This window comes from Lacerta agilis, chromosome Z (assembly GCF_009819535.1).
Source record: "Lacerta agilis isolate rLacAgi1 chromosome Z, rLacAgi1.pri, whole genome shotgun sequence".
NCBI classification, from domain to species: domain Eukaryota; kingdom Metazoa; phylum Chordata; class Lepidosauria; order Squamata; family Lacertidae; genus Lacerta; species Lacerta agilis.
In genome coordinates, this window is record NC_046331.1 from 9,481,457 (window position 1) to 9,496,801 (window position 15,345).

At 41.7% G+C, this 15,345-nt stretch overlaps 1 protein-coding gene across 8 annotated transcripts in view; it reads right to left on the reverse strand.

Moving 5' to 3' along the window:
* The window catches only part of RALGPS1 (Ral GEF with PH domain and SH3 binding motif 1), a 208,677-nt gene extending 198,943 nt beyond the window's left edge, over positions 1 to 9,734 (reverse strand). For all 8 annotated transcript variants that reach the window (XR_004425850.1, XM_033138378.1, XM_033138381.1 and 5 more), the window contains exon 1: positions 9,467 to 9,734. The gene's annotated coding sequence lies outside the window, so the exon portion shown is untranslated. The remainder of the gene's footprint in view (positions 1 to 9,466) is intronic.
* Between the last annotated feature and the right edge of the window lie 5,611 nt (positions 9,735 to 15,345).

Below are 15,345 nucleotides of genomic sequence, written 5' to 3' on the forward strand. Positions count from 1 at the left end.
TTTTATTCAATATGGTATATATATATATTTCTCCTATGTTAACTGAATGGCCCACTAAACCCCCTGGCTCTACAGGTTATTATGTGGAAAGGCTTTATTTGGAACAATATGGACTGACCTTTTTCTTCTTATATGTAATAGTTGTATATGGCATTGCACTCTCAGTTGTTTCCTGGTTTTCCCCTCCCCCCTTTATTTTTTCTATTTATTATTTGTTACACATGCTTTTCTTACTGGATTTTGTATATGCTTATATCAATAACTATTCTGTATGAAACATGACAATAAAAAAACAACCACCATAACTTAAAATTGTACCTAGAAACAGACTGGAAGGCAGTAAAAATGATGAAACAGTGGCATTAAAAATCATATTTACATATTTAATAACCTAGCTGTCCTATTTTGACTTATTTTGAAGTTTCTGGAGCTTTCCTCAAAGGTAGCCTCATGCATAATGCATTACTGCAAGGCAATTTCCGACCAGACAGGGGTCACAGTGGGTAGACAAAAGATACCCTGAGCCATAAAGTCCACTTGGGCCTCAGGTAACAGTGCTTGATCTAAGATCACCCACAAAATATAAACCAGTTCCTTTAGGGACAGTACAACTACATCCAAAGCATATTGAATATTACTTAAGAAGGCAGACAAACCATCTGCAGACAGTACATCTATCTTGCATGGACTGAGTCTCTATTTATTGTCCCTCACCCCAGTTGATTATTGCGTACAGGCACTGTTTCAGAACTCTCACTACCACACATGGATTAAATTAAAAGAGCTGCAATGCAGTACTCTAATCCCCATCCCAGAACCTACCCACAAGAGCAACATGATCAATGGCATTGAAAACCACAGAGAGGTCAGCTGAACAATCAAATATATTAATTGACTATTGTCAAACATTCCAAAAAACCAAGAATGCCACGGTATTGGTGGCAGCTCATCTTTTTAAAATTTCACCATGATGATATTTCTTAGCAAGGGACAAACCTAGAAACACAGCAGAGCATCTTCTACTGATACCTGGGCATAATTTCAGGCATCTCCAAATATGATCACCTTTTCAAAACTAACAATGAATTTAAAAACTGTGAAGAAGATAATTTAGTTATTCAACAAAACACCTACTAATTAATTTATTATTGTAATTAACAAAAGCATCAAACCTGTTGAAAGACAGGGCATAAAATCTTATTCCATTCAGACTGCAACAAATGAGAGAAAGCAGAGGCAGGTCAACAGCTCTGCAGAGAATCCAGCACCATCCTCCACCTATTCATATTAATCATAAAAGTTCAAGCACACATTTTCAGTGGGCTTTTAAAGTTCAAGTACTCAGTTGTCCAGAACTGAGTGACAGTGTGCAGAAAGTTACACACTAGGTAAAACCATAACCTTCTACAATACTGATCATTTGGGCTTATGTTTCATTTTATCATTATACAGGTGATACTAAAAAAAATTAGAATATCATGGAGAAGTTCATTTATTTCAGGAATTCAACTTAAAAGATGAAAGTAACATATGAGAGAGACTCATGACATGCACAGCAAGAGATGTCAAGCCTTTATTTGTCATAATTGTGATGACTGTGGCGTACAGCTGATGAAAACCCCAAATTCACAATCTCAGAAAATTAGAATACTGAATGAAATCATCAAAACAAGGATTGCAAATAGAACAATAGTGGACCTCTGAAAAGTAGAAGCATGCATATGTACTCAGTACTTGGTTTTGGCCCCTTTTGTATCAATTACTGTATACCTGTATACTGTTTTTGAACAAGAAAGATTATCAACAAAATGAAGTTTTCAGCCTTATCATTAGTATTGTACTTTAGTCTTGTCATTATTACCAGTTCTAGATGCACCAAAGACATTTGTCCAAGTATGGTTATAATCAGTGCTTTTTTTCTTTAAAAAAATGTTTAGAGGTACTCTCATTTTCCTACTCATTGAAATACAGCCCCTCAATGAGGCCAAACTTAGATTCACAAAATGTTTACCCCAAGGGGAAAAAAGCACTGGTTATAATTTCTTCTTCAGCAACGTGTGAATGAATGTGGCATATAAAGCTGGCAATGGCACAATCTACTAAGGGCACACAAGGAGATTCATGAATACAATGCCACTCACAATGGAGTTTGCACTGAAGAATTTCCCAGTTAATTGCCCCAAAATATTTCAACAATCCAGTGTTGTTTTTTAATTAGTTTTTATTGGGTTTTTTGTGTTACAAAGCAAACGGGTAAAGAGGGAACGGTGCATCCATTATCTCCACTTTCAATTCATAGTCTTTTTCACTGATTGTTTACGTTTGGTGAGATACATTTTTGTCATAATCTTACAGTTGGGGGGAAGGAGAGGGGGAGAGAGATGGGGATATTGTTTTTTCGTTCTATTGCCTATTCTTAGTGTGTGGGGGGGGTTGTGTCAGCATCACATGGGTAGGTCCTTTAGTTGTGTATTTATTTATTTTTATTGATATTGTGAGAGGTTATGGGTTCCCGAGCTTGATTGGTTGTGTTTAGTTGATTGTAGTGTAGCTTCTTTATGTGAGGAAGGCAGGCTAGGTTATTGGGTCAGGTTATCCATATTGATCTGTATGCTGTTGGAGGGGATAAGTTACTGTAATAAAGGGGAAACACACTGGGGTGAAGGCACCCTCCAAAGCTTGTCCCCATGCTAGCTGAATTTGTTAACTTTTCTAATAGGGCGGTTTCCCATATGTTTTGGTACCAGTGGTCTATGTTCACTCCTGATAGGTCCTTCCAGTTTCTAGTTATGGTATTTCTAGCTCTAGTTATGATATTTCTAGTAATTTGATTTCACAATTTCTAATGTATAAAGTGCTCCTTTATCAAAATCATAACACATTTAACTCAACAAGTTACTTTTTAACATTTGTAACATTTATGTAAGCCAGGAAGCAGAAAGTGAAATTAACTAGAGCAAATGTGAAACCTGCTTACTGTAATTAAACCTACATATAAGCTACTTAGAAAAGGGTATACTGGATGTTTACAACTGCAGAAAATACGGTATATTAGTATCCTATTGGCCTATCTATTGCAGTTGTTGTAAAGATTACTATAAATTTATGTGAGGCACTTTTAACATTTTAAAATATAACTATTTTTATTTACAAACTAAAGAAAAATGAACCATTTTCACACCAAACAATGGAGATTTAGGTTTGGCACAAAGTACAAATGCTAATCATTAATCAATAGCATCTAGAGTATTAATCTTCACATACAAACATTTCAATATGTGAGATGAATATTACTTGAAGCTTTGTGCTTCTTTTTACACTTAATGCTAATTACATCAGCACCAATAAAAAGCTTGGATCTTTACAGCACTGAAGAGTTAGATGTCACCTTTATGTCCACTTATAAATGCACTCAAAACAGACCAAGCATTACACTTAGTTTCCTGATATAAATCTGTACCCCAGACCTCGGTATCCAATCCAGCTGCTTAAAAGCATCCCCACAACATGTCACACCCCCACCCTCATAATTTTATGTTAATCACCTATTTAAAGAAGAATGTTTTCATCTGGCACCAAAGGGTGCATAAGGAATGCAGCAGCCAAACCTCCCTGGGGAGAGCATTGTACAAATGGGAATCCACTTAAAAAAAAAAAAAAGTCCCATTTTCGTGTTGCCAGCCTCTGGGCCTCTCATGGAGGCACCCAAATAAGGGCCTCAGATGATTATCTCAGGGTCCAGGTAGGTTCATATGGAGAGAGGTGGCCCTGGAGGTATTGTTGTCCTGAGCAGTTTAAGGCGTTATAGGTCAAAACCAGCACTTTGAATTGGGACCAGAAACTAACTAGTAGCAAGTGCAGTCAGATGAGGATCAGTGTAATAAGCTCAAACCATCTTCCCCTGTTAGCAACCTGGGCTCTGAATTCTGCACTAGCTGAAGTTTCAGAACTGTCTTCAGAGGCAGTCCTACATATAATGTGTTGCAGTAATCTAACCTAGATGGGACGTGGGTGGCACTGTGGTCTAAACCACTGAGCCTAGAGCTTGCCAATCTGAAGGTCGGTGGTTCAAATCCCCATGACGGGGTGAGCTCCTGTTGTTCGGTCCCAGCTTCTGCCCAGCTAGCAGTTCAAAAGCACGTTGAAGTGCAAGTAGATAAATAGGTACTGCTCGAGCGGGAAGGTAAATGGTGTTTCTGTACGCTGCTCTGGTTCACCAGAAGTGGCTTAGTCATGCTGGCCCCATTACCCAGAAGCTGTCTGAGGACAAACGCTGCCTCCCTCAGCCTATAGAGCGAGATGATTGCGCAACCCCTGATTCGTCTGCGACTGGACCTAATGGTCAGGGGTACCTTTACCTTTATGTAACCTAGAGGTTATCAGAGCATAGACAACAGTAGTTAGGCAGTCTCTGTCCAGATAGGGGCGTAGCTGGGCTACCAGTCAAAGCTGATGGAAGGCACTCCTGAGCCTCAAATGACAGCAAAGCTTCCAGAATACCCCCAAGTTGTGTACCAATTCCTTTAGAGCAGTGGTGGCCAAACTTGGCCCTCCATCTGTTTTTGGACTACAACTCCCATCATCCCTAGCTAACAGGATCAGTGGCCAGGGATGATGGAAATTGTAGTCCCAAAACAGCTGGAGGGCCAAGTCTGCCCACCACTGCTTTAGAGGGAGTGTAACCTCATCAAGAGCAGGCAACCTCCCACCCTTCTGGTCTAGGCAACCACCCACTAACAGTGCCTCAGTCTTATCTGAATTGAGTTCAGTTTGTTGGGTCTCATCTCATCCATTATTGAGGCACGGCAATGGTCCAGCGCATTCACTGCCTCACCTGCAGATGTAAAGAAATATAGCTGTGTGTCGTTATCATACTGCTGATAAAGTACTCCATAACTTGGGATAACCCTACTCAGCGGTATCAAGTAGATATTAAACAGCACAGGGGATAGAATCAAGAGCCCTGAGGAAGCCCACTGTCAGGGACTGGCTAGATGAGGAGTGTGGCGGAATAATGCCTGGTTCATCATGGGTTAACCTATCACTCCCATGTTAGGTAGGTGTTCCCTGGGAGGCGGAGCTAGTTGGCATTCTAAAAGGAGGGGGAACAACCTTGAAAGGCAGTTGGGGGTTTGGCAGTTGGGTGTGGAGGTTTAGAAAGAGAAACTGCGAGGTTAGGCTTTGGGGAATGGGAGGAAAGGGCATTACCATTGCTAACGGGATGCAGGAAAGATTATAACTGAGCTGAATTATATAAGAAGAATTTGTACCAGTAATAACTCAAGACATCCATGTTTTCAAGTTACCTAATAAAGTTAAAAGTGCTTAAACGTTCGCTGACTGTGGCAGTACCTTAAGAGGTTTGACTAAGAGGAGAAAACAAAGCTTTCCTGTGGAAGAGGAAACCGTTTGCTTAGTCTCCTGTCATACAGAGGGCTGGACAGTGAAGCCAAGTGTGCCACGTAGTTGCCTAAAGTGAAGGCAAACTGCAGTAGGTGGGAACCCTGGGAGGGAGATCCCATAGGTGGCAAGAGGTTTTCAAACGGAAAGCACTGAGGTACCCCAGAAACAACTCCCATTTAACCACTGAAGGATTCATCCTAGTTGGCAGAGAAACTTAGGGAGAGTCACGGTTGGGGAAGAATCGAAAGGGGAGGGAATAGGATCCCTCACAAGGAGTGGCACCCACAATGAAGGCTCCACAGGACTGAAAAACCAAGCAACACCCTTTAGAAACAACCGCAAGGCGGTGCCACCCACCCCTAACTCGGAGAGCCACTCCAGAAGGATACCATGGTTGATGGTATCCAAAGCAGCTGAGAGGTCGAGAAGAATTAACAGGGACACATCCTCCCCACCCCACTCGCTCCCAACAGAGGTCATCATACAGGGTGACCAAAGCAGTTTCCATGCCAAAAACCGGGCCTAAACCCCAATTGAAATGGATCTAGAAAATAAAATTCCTACAAGAATGTCTGAATCTGGTTCAAGACAACCCAAAATGTTGTTGGTCATTCAAATGAGAATCGGAATAAATAAAAAAAACCAAAGGTTAAAGATCAACAATGTTACTGCCACAAAGAAGTGCAAGTTAAGAGTAAGGAAGGCTATGGATACTACTTATTAATACACAGGCTCTGTACATCTCTGCTTTCTGAATTTGCTGCTCTAAATTTTCTTGAACATACCTTGCCACACCACATCAGAAGCAATGGAAAGTAATACTTATTGCAATAAGAAACAATAACACAACAAAGTTACATTTACAGCAAATATTTATCATTTTGACAGTCTTAAAGATTCCCATTTCAGAAACCTCACAGGAGATATTTCCAATTTATATGTTAGATGAACATATAGAAGAATGGAAGAATGCCCTGACAAGTTTATGTTTATGCTTGCAGCCACAATGGTCACTGTCAATTTATTTACAGACATGTTCCACAAACACATTTGTGCTCAAAAAGCTGCAAAATACCGGTAGCCATCACTGTCACTCACATTAACATTTATCAATAGCAAACATGGTCATTGTTCCTCTGTCAGTTTACCTTCAGTAAAATTATATACATGTTCTATGGACCAATGAAAACGTAGCAGAGTGGGTTAGAGACAGGTGTACTGGTGTGAGGTGGGTGGCAATATTGGATAAAGAAACATGACAATGACAAAGGCAAGCAAGAAGCCCTCACATGTCAGCACATGGGATAGGGCACACACTGCTTTGTGATTACATTAAATATATGCCAATTTGCTTTTCTCTATGATGCTGAATAGCTACAGAGAACAGACATTCAAATCACACAGCTAGCAGGCAGAAGTGAGCCCTTGCACCTCTGAAAGGGGTGAATCAGGAAAAGTAGGCTATATATGACTGAGGTTGCAACAACCTCAAATAATATTGGTATGAGCTTTTGTGTGCATGCACACTTCTTCAGATACTGTATCTGAAGAAGTGTGCATACACACGAAAGCTCATACCAATAACAAACTTAGCTGGTCTTTAAGGTGCTACTGGAAGGAATTTTTAAAATTTTGTTTCGACTATGACAGACCAACACGGCTACCTACCTGTAACTCAAATAATATATTCTAGAGATACTGGATGTCCACCTGACATAAAACACAATTTATTACCATGGCTCCAGTAAAATAACTAGTGAGAATCCTCAGTCTAAAAGGAGGATTTAGATGATTCTGTTAGGTGGATGGTAATGGGCTCTAAATGTGAGATAAAAGTCTGTTTCCCCCCTGTCATTGGGAAGACATATAAGATATAAGGATGGCTCAAGAGGTAGGGGGCACTGCCATGGCAACTTAATGAGCATTTCAGGGTTAGCTTTGCTTTGAACTAATCATCTCAGGTGCTACTAGGTAAGGTATGGTAAAGGACCCCTGGACGGTTAAGTCCAGTCAAAGATGACTATGGGGTGCAGCGCTCGTCTCGCCTTTCAAGCTGAGAGAGCCGGTGTTTGTCCACAGACAGCTTTCTGGGTCATGTGGCACACGTAGAACCATGATGAATGTCAAGGCACTGGCTAAGTGTCATTTATAACTAAATGGGAAACAGAGTGGGGTTTTTTTTTTGCCTTAGACAATCTTTAAAGAGTTGACAAATGGAAACAAACAGTGGATTTTAAAAATGGTACCAGAAGGCAGTACTATGAAGCCAAAAATATCCACAACTGGAATTGAAGGTCTGGGGCCAGCAGGAGACTGAAGGACATGCGGGAAAGCTTCTGCTGCTGCACTACCACATGCATCAGCTGTTAGGTGGGGAGGCTAAGCAGCCTAAACAAACCACTGCTGCACCTCCAGTCTCTTTTCTGCCGTCTCTAGATGTCCTCCTGGGGCTCCAGGGAGGGGCTCCTCATGAGCCACAAGGACTCTCCAGCTCTCTCTCTCTCCCCATTTTCAGGTATGAATTAAATTATTAAAAAACATTTCTTGGCACTGCACATATATATGGTCACGTGAAGTCGATCATGTGCAAGTGGGGTGTGTGTGCCTGTATGTGTATTGCCTCACCCTATCATGCACTTTGAGGAAATATCTGATGAATCTGAACACACTAAAGGTTTATATTATCATTATCATCATGGTATTAAAAGGGAAATTATACAAATTCATGGAGGAAGGCAGCAGTCAAGGCTAATCACCACATGTAGGGCTTGATGGAACCTCCATGTTCAGGGGCAGTATTCCATGAGATAAAAGATGCTGCAAGGGGGCACTAGTAGGGAAAGTCAAAGGGCAAGGGCTGCTGCCTTGAAATCCAACTTGCTGGCCTTCTGGAGGCAACCAACAGGTACTACATGAGGTAGGATGCTGCACTCTGATGTAGCAGGGCTGCACTTATAATTCTCATGAGAGGGAATATAGGTCAATGAAAGAGTCGCTGTTATAATTTCCCTTTCCTTTCCAACCAACTCCTGTACAGCAATTACACACATGTAAAGACATACAACTGTAATAGTGTGTGTGTGTGTGTGTGTGTGTGTGTGTACATACCACCCACATGCAGATACTATTAATTTTAATACATTTTTATAAGGAAATAAAATAAAGAATTTTCTGTGCATGCTATTTTTGTTATTGTGCGGTTTTTCTTAGCCATCTTGACACTTATACAAAAGGCGCAAGATTGTATACAATCTCACACTCAGAACTATTAACATTTCTATACAAAAGTACATGTATATAAATTTAAAAAATCATAACTTGCCTTTCACATAACCCTCAAGACAGCCAAAAAAAAACCCACACACATTGCTATATTACGTAAAAATATGCTTTATGACATAAAAATATGTAACATGGCTAGCTTCCTTGAGGCATGCACAAAATATTGCAAGATTTTACATAATACTATAAATGCATAGCATTTTTAATACAGATATAATTGTGCACAGTTACAAAGGCTTATCCCTACAACATACACAGGTGCATGAGTGTATACATCTGTCTTCAAGTATACACTGGCCTATATAAACCCAATTTCAAACAGGTGCAATAGCTTATTCCAATAACATACAGAGCGTGAAATGCGTTGAGCGTATGCACCTGTTCTGCATGTATGAACTTGGCCTATATGAGCAATAAACTATTTGCATCCGCCGCCGCCGCCGCCCCCCCCCCCACCTTAAACGGGAAGTAGGAGCCATTTGAGAAATGTAAATGTGTCCACTAGACTAGAAAAGGGAGCTTTAAATCTTTCTCTTGGCTGTAACGAAGGCAGGAAGGCGGGGGGGGGCGGAGAAAGAGAGAGCTAGAAAGAGGACCCCCACACCTTTAGTGGAGTGAAATGGGGGTGGGTGTAAAATTATCCTCGCCTGTCAAGATGCGGTGGGAGGGGGCGTGCCGGCTTAGAAGAGCTTGGAGAGGGGGGTGGCGCTTTCTGTCCTGAAATAGCGACGTGTCTAGTGGGGAAAGAGGCGAAGCGGGGGTGCCAGTCTGCGCGCCTTACCTGCTGGAGGGGCGGGGCTCGCGGCGGCAGCAGCAGTGGCCCCCACCTGCCGCCGCCACCACCGGCCCAGAACGCCCGTGGTTTCTCCTCGAGGCCACCAGGGGCCCCCTTGACGAAGACGAGAAGGAAGAGCGAGAGGGCCGAGCCCGACTGGCTTTGGAGAGACCTCACCACAGCCGCCGCCAGACCGCTTCGCTTCCTACGCCGCAGCGACAGCTGCCGCTGACGCCGACAAGGCCAAACGCGGCCGGGCGAGGGAGGGAGGGAGGGAGGGAAGGAAGGCGGGGTGACGAGAGCGAGAGAAGGGAATGGGGGCAGGGGGGAGGCTGCTGCGAGGGAGACAAGAAAGCCGGAGGGCGCCCAGAGGGAAGCCAACTCGGGAGGGCGGCGTTTTATGCCGGGAGGATTGGCAAGCCTAACCGCCAATCCTAGCTCGGGCCGCGGCCGCGCCGCCGCCAGTCGCATTCGCGGCGGGTGGGGAAATGCAAATGAGAGCCAAATGCGTAGGAGCCGCAGCCTCCTTGAGAGGTGTTTTTTTTTTTGAGGGGCGGGGCGAGCGCGCGAGGTCGGTGTGTCCGTTGACAGGTGGCAGTTGGCCCTGCTGAGAGAAGGAGTCGAAAAGCCAGGAAACTGGGTGCGAAAGGGGAGCAGGGACGAAGCTTGGCGGGTGTCCTGATGAACAGGCAGGCCTCCCCCCAATGAGGAAAAGTGAGGCAACTGGACCCACAGGGGCAGCAGGTCCTGTGATGTAGATCATGAATGGACCATTAAGCCCATCTAGCAGTGTTTGTTTTCACTGACTGTCAGCCGATCTCCAGTTGGTTGCTGTTGAATTTGTATACCGCTGTTCGTCCGAAGATCACAGGGTGGTTCCCATAAAAAATACTAAAATGATAAGACAAAATACATAACAAAACATAAACAAACCAATATCCAGGAGTCTTTTACTAGCCATACCTGCAGATGCCAAGAATCTGAACATAGGAACTTCTCTGTGCAAAGCAGGTGCTTTACCACTGAGATATGGATCTTCCCTAATATAATGACCGGGATTCTGAGTTAGGAACCTAGGAACCTGCCTTATATCGTCAAACAATTGCTCCATATAAGCTCAGTATTGTCAACACTGGTTCCCCAGGGATTGAGGCTGAGACCTTTCGCATGCAGCGCATGTCCTCCATCCCTGAGCCGCAGCCCTTCCCAACTTCTTGTTGTGTTAGGATATACAGTCCAGTACAGGGGCTTGATGGGAACCAAGGATTAGCCCACAAACCAGAGTTTTTATAATTTGAAGTAGAAGATCAACAGTTGCAATGATTCCAGATTGAACCCCAGTTCCTTTTACACACCTGTGATCCATACTGCTGTGCGTAGTCACTCAAGTGGTTCCAGCCCACACACCTTTTCACACCAGGGCTCTACTTTCAGCCTTGGGCTGTGTACACACCATACATTTAAAACATATTCTCCCCTGCCCTCCCCCAAAGAAAAATAATGGAAACTTTAGTGTGTTGAGGCTGCTGATGATTGTAGTTCTGTAGAGGGTACACTCCCTAGGTTTCTTTCAGAGAAAATGTTCTTTAGGATTTCTGTCTAATGTTGCTTCCAGGTAACTTGTTTATGGAGATTCACCCTGATTTGTGTGTGGGGAGATTAGACAACATCAACTACTTTTGAACATTCTGACATTATACGGTACATGTTATATAGCTACAACATTGTGTCAAACAACTGTTATCCCATATTTGATAATGCCTATATTATTCTCATCACTTACTGGAAAAGTCCAATCTATGTGGGAAGCAGGTTCCTTGTCCAATGAACTTTAATAATGCAGCCTGAACTTTTTATTAATATTTTATTGAAAAAAATTCAGTTATAAAAGATAAAGTGATGAAAGAAAAAAGAGGGAGAGAGAGAAAGTGCAAAAAATACAATAAGAAAAAAGATATACAGTAGTGTAATATGGTAAACATAATTAGTTACATTTCCATACGTTATTAGATAGATATAAATTACAGTTACAGAAGTCCGTTCGACTTCCAAAATGTTCGGAAACCAAAGTGCGCCTTCTGATTGGCTGCAGGAAGCTCCTGCCACCCATTGGAACCGCAATGGAAGTTTGGCTTCTGAAAATTGAAACCCGAACACTCACTCAGTATATTTTCCTCTGAAAATTTAAAGTTTTTCCAAATAGTAATATTTATATAGTCCAGCACTTTCTCTCAAAAGCTAGTGAGTATAGAGCGCTGCAGGAACATATGTTTCAAAGAGGCAATATGCTTATTACATCTCCAGCAAAGCGTTGGAGGACTACAATGGATAGTCCTTTTTATACAAACTTAGTGGAGGCCAATAAATTTTGAATATTCTTTTCTGTTATATAAGTTGTCATTTAAGACCCATCAATACAGATGGTATTGTTGCTTTCATTACTGTCTAGGTAATAATGAAACAATTTTGGAATAAAATATATGAAGAAATTAAAAAGATGTTTAAAATATATTTTATTAAGAAACCAGAAGCATTTCTTCTGGGCTTAATCACAAACAATATTCCTAGCAACAAAAAGAAAGTATTTCTATATTCGACAACAGCTGCCAGGATGCTTATAGCAAAAACCTGGGAGGGGGGATTAAACTTTGTGAATATATAGATTTGGCGAGATTAACCACAGTCTTAAGGGGACAGTCAGAACAAAAATTTATAAAGCTAGAAGCAATATAAATATAACACAACAATTAAGAAGATTGAAAAAATTTGAAGTCCCAAAACAGTGTGTAGAAGTCAAAGTCTATGTATGTTTTGTTATGTATTGTGAATGTTACTGTTTTTCTTTGTTTTTTCCTTTTTCCTTTTTCGTTTTATATGTATAATTTATGTTGTAATTTTGCATTGAAAAATAAATTTAAAACAACAACAACCTGTAGGAACAATATTAAAATTGTAAATTGTTTTTAGGCAATCCTTAATATTTTTTACAAAACCCTAAACTACTTACAGAGTTGGTCCTACCACAAGGCAGAATGAAAATTTTAGCACACTTTTAAAAGTATCAAATTAATAAATATATTTTTAGTGGAAGCAGGTAAGATACTCTTTATGTTTTCCACCTCAGACAGCAAATGTTATGTACTGCTAGTGCCTGAAATGAACCACTAGTCTCATGACTACAGATGCTGGGGGCAGAACTTTTTCCCTTATTTGTCCTAGACTTGTATAAAAACAGTAGATAGTCAACAGTTTATTTAAAATAGTTGGATGAGTCCATGAAAGAGAACATTAGTACAGTTGTACTTCAGAAGTCGAATGGAATCCGTTCTGGAAGTCCGTTCGACTTCTGAAATGTTTAGAAACCAAGGCGTGACTTCCGATTGGTTTCTGATTGCGCAGGCATGCCAGAAACAATAGCGGAAGCCCTGCCGGACGTTCGGCTTCCAAAAAAGGTTCGAAAACTGGAACACTCACCTCTGGTTTTTGATCGTTTGGGAGCTAGAACATTCAACTCCCAAGGTGTTTGGGAGCCGAGGTACGACTGTACTGGCCAATGAACAGATCCAAAAAAGTAATTTTAAAAGGACAGCATATTGAAAAGTTGCAATCTGTGGCAGACAGAGCTTGGGTTAAAGGAATGAGAGTCATACATGCCCTAATCCCAAGGTAAAAATGATACCAAAATTCACTACCACGGAGAGATAAAGTGAAAAAAGCAGCCAGCACTTGGGGGACTGTTGTTTTGTATAATATTTGGAATGTTATAACTTGCTGTTCTAAGTTGTGTGTTTTTTAAGAGAAAAGCAAACATTAAAAATAAAACCTCATATAAAATCAAAAACAAAACAGAGAAGTAAAAACAGCAACATTCATTATTACGAGAATTACTTATACAGTGTTGGGCTTCCTTAGGGCATAGCTGTTAGGTATAACAGCTCAGGACCACAATAACTCCCAGGCAATACTTCAGAATATAATTGTATAAGTGAAATAATGGTTCTAGTACAGAAATTGATAGACAAAAGAAATTCAGTTTTATTCCTTGCATTCCAGATCAATGAATTAGGAATGCAATAAGTACAATAGGGATGTCTAGAATGTATTTGAAAGCTGATGTATGCATGTGTTTGCCCCTGCTTTTGAGTTGCATGCATTTAAGGTCAGTATCATTTTTTTAAATCGCAAATAAACAGCATGATAAGCTATAGCAAAAACAGATTACTTAAAGAACAACTTCCAATGTGAACTTGTACATCCCCTTTCTTGGAAAAATGAAAGATGAAAACAACAGTTGATAACGGGATTTGAAATACAGTCATGCAGTTTGGTAGTAAGAATCACTATGCCACTAGTTTTCAATTCATTATCATACTATTAGTTAGCTGGCATCTATCTGCCTTGGGAGACAATAGAGGTGTGTGCCTTTGGGGATGATATCAAGCAGCTGGAAGGTTGCAGCACCTGCTATGGCTGTCGAGACCAATGCAGGAAAGCCATATTTTGTTGCACCTGGGGCAGATGAAGGGGTCCAGTAGTGCTGCTGCAGATGCGCCATGGCATTTCTTTTCTTTTCTTTTCTCTGCACTCATCCCAGCGGTCATTTTTCTTCTGGTCACTGCTAGGGATACATGACTTGACTGCCTGTCTCCAGGCACTGCAGTCGTCTGTAAGAGATTCCCACATGGCAAGGCTGATGTTGCCAGCCTTCAGGTTACATTTGCAGATATCTTTGTAATGCAGAATTCGTCTGCCAATTGGCCTAGTACCAGAAGCCAGCTTCCTGTAGATATTCCATGGGAATCTTGCCATCTTCCATTCTGTGGACGTGACCAAGCTAGTGTAGATGTCACTGACACAGGAGTGCAAACAACCTGGGAATGCAAGCTTGAGAGAGCACATCTTTGTCTGGAATTCTGACCTGCCGTGTGAGACCCCAAATTCTTCTGACGTAGCACCTGTGGAAGGCATTGAGGCACAGCTTCTGGTGGTTGTAAGTTGCCCACGGCTCACTTCCATAAAGCAGTGTGTTCAACACACAAGCCTGATAGACCTTCATCTTGGTATTGGTTGTTAGCATTCCATTCTCCCAAACCATTTTGAAGAAGCGAATCATTTCCGTAGCTGCCCTGCCAATACACTTGTCCAGCTTAGCATCAATTGAGAGATTGCTGGTTATGGTAGACTCCAGGTAGACAAAAAAAAATTTCACCACTTTGAGCATGTGATCACTAATACTGATGCATGGAGTGCTGGTGACATTGTGATCCAATATGTTAATCTTTGTTAGGCTGATGGTAAGGCTGAACTCCCTGCAGGCTTGGGCAAAACGGTTGATGAGTCTCTGTAGAGGTTCCTTGGATTGTGCTGTCAAGGCTAACAACATCTCTAGGATATGGATTCACCACACTTTTGTCTTGGTGCAGAGACAGACACTTGTCACTCCTTGTATGGATGTGTATACCACCTTTGGTTGAGCTGAAGGCATATGAGAGCAACAGAGAGAAGAATTTGCCAAAGGCTGTTGGTGAGAATACAGCCCTGTTTCACACTGCTCTCTATAGTCTGAGAATGAGCCATCATATTGGATCGTGCCACACATGTTCTCATGGAAGGACACAATCATCCTGTGGCATCCTATCTTGGATAGGATCCTAGCACTCTATCTTGTTCAGTGTATAGTCCTTTTTTGGCTGAGGAGGTCAAAGGCCTTCATCAGGTCTATGAAGGCAATGTACAAGAGGCATCTATGCTCTTGGCATTTCTCCTGCAGCTGGCGCAGTGAGAAAATTATGTCTACTGTTGACCTCTGAGCTCTAAAGCAGCATTGTGACGAGGTAGACCCTGTCAGCAAGTGCCTGTAGTCTATTGAGAACATCAGAGTGAAG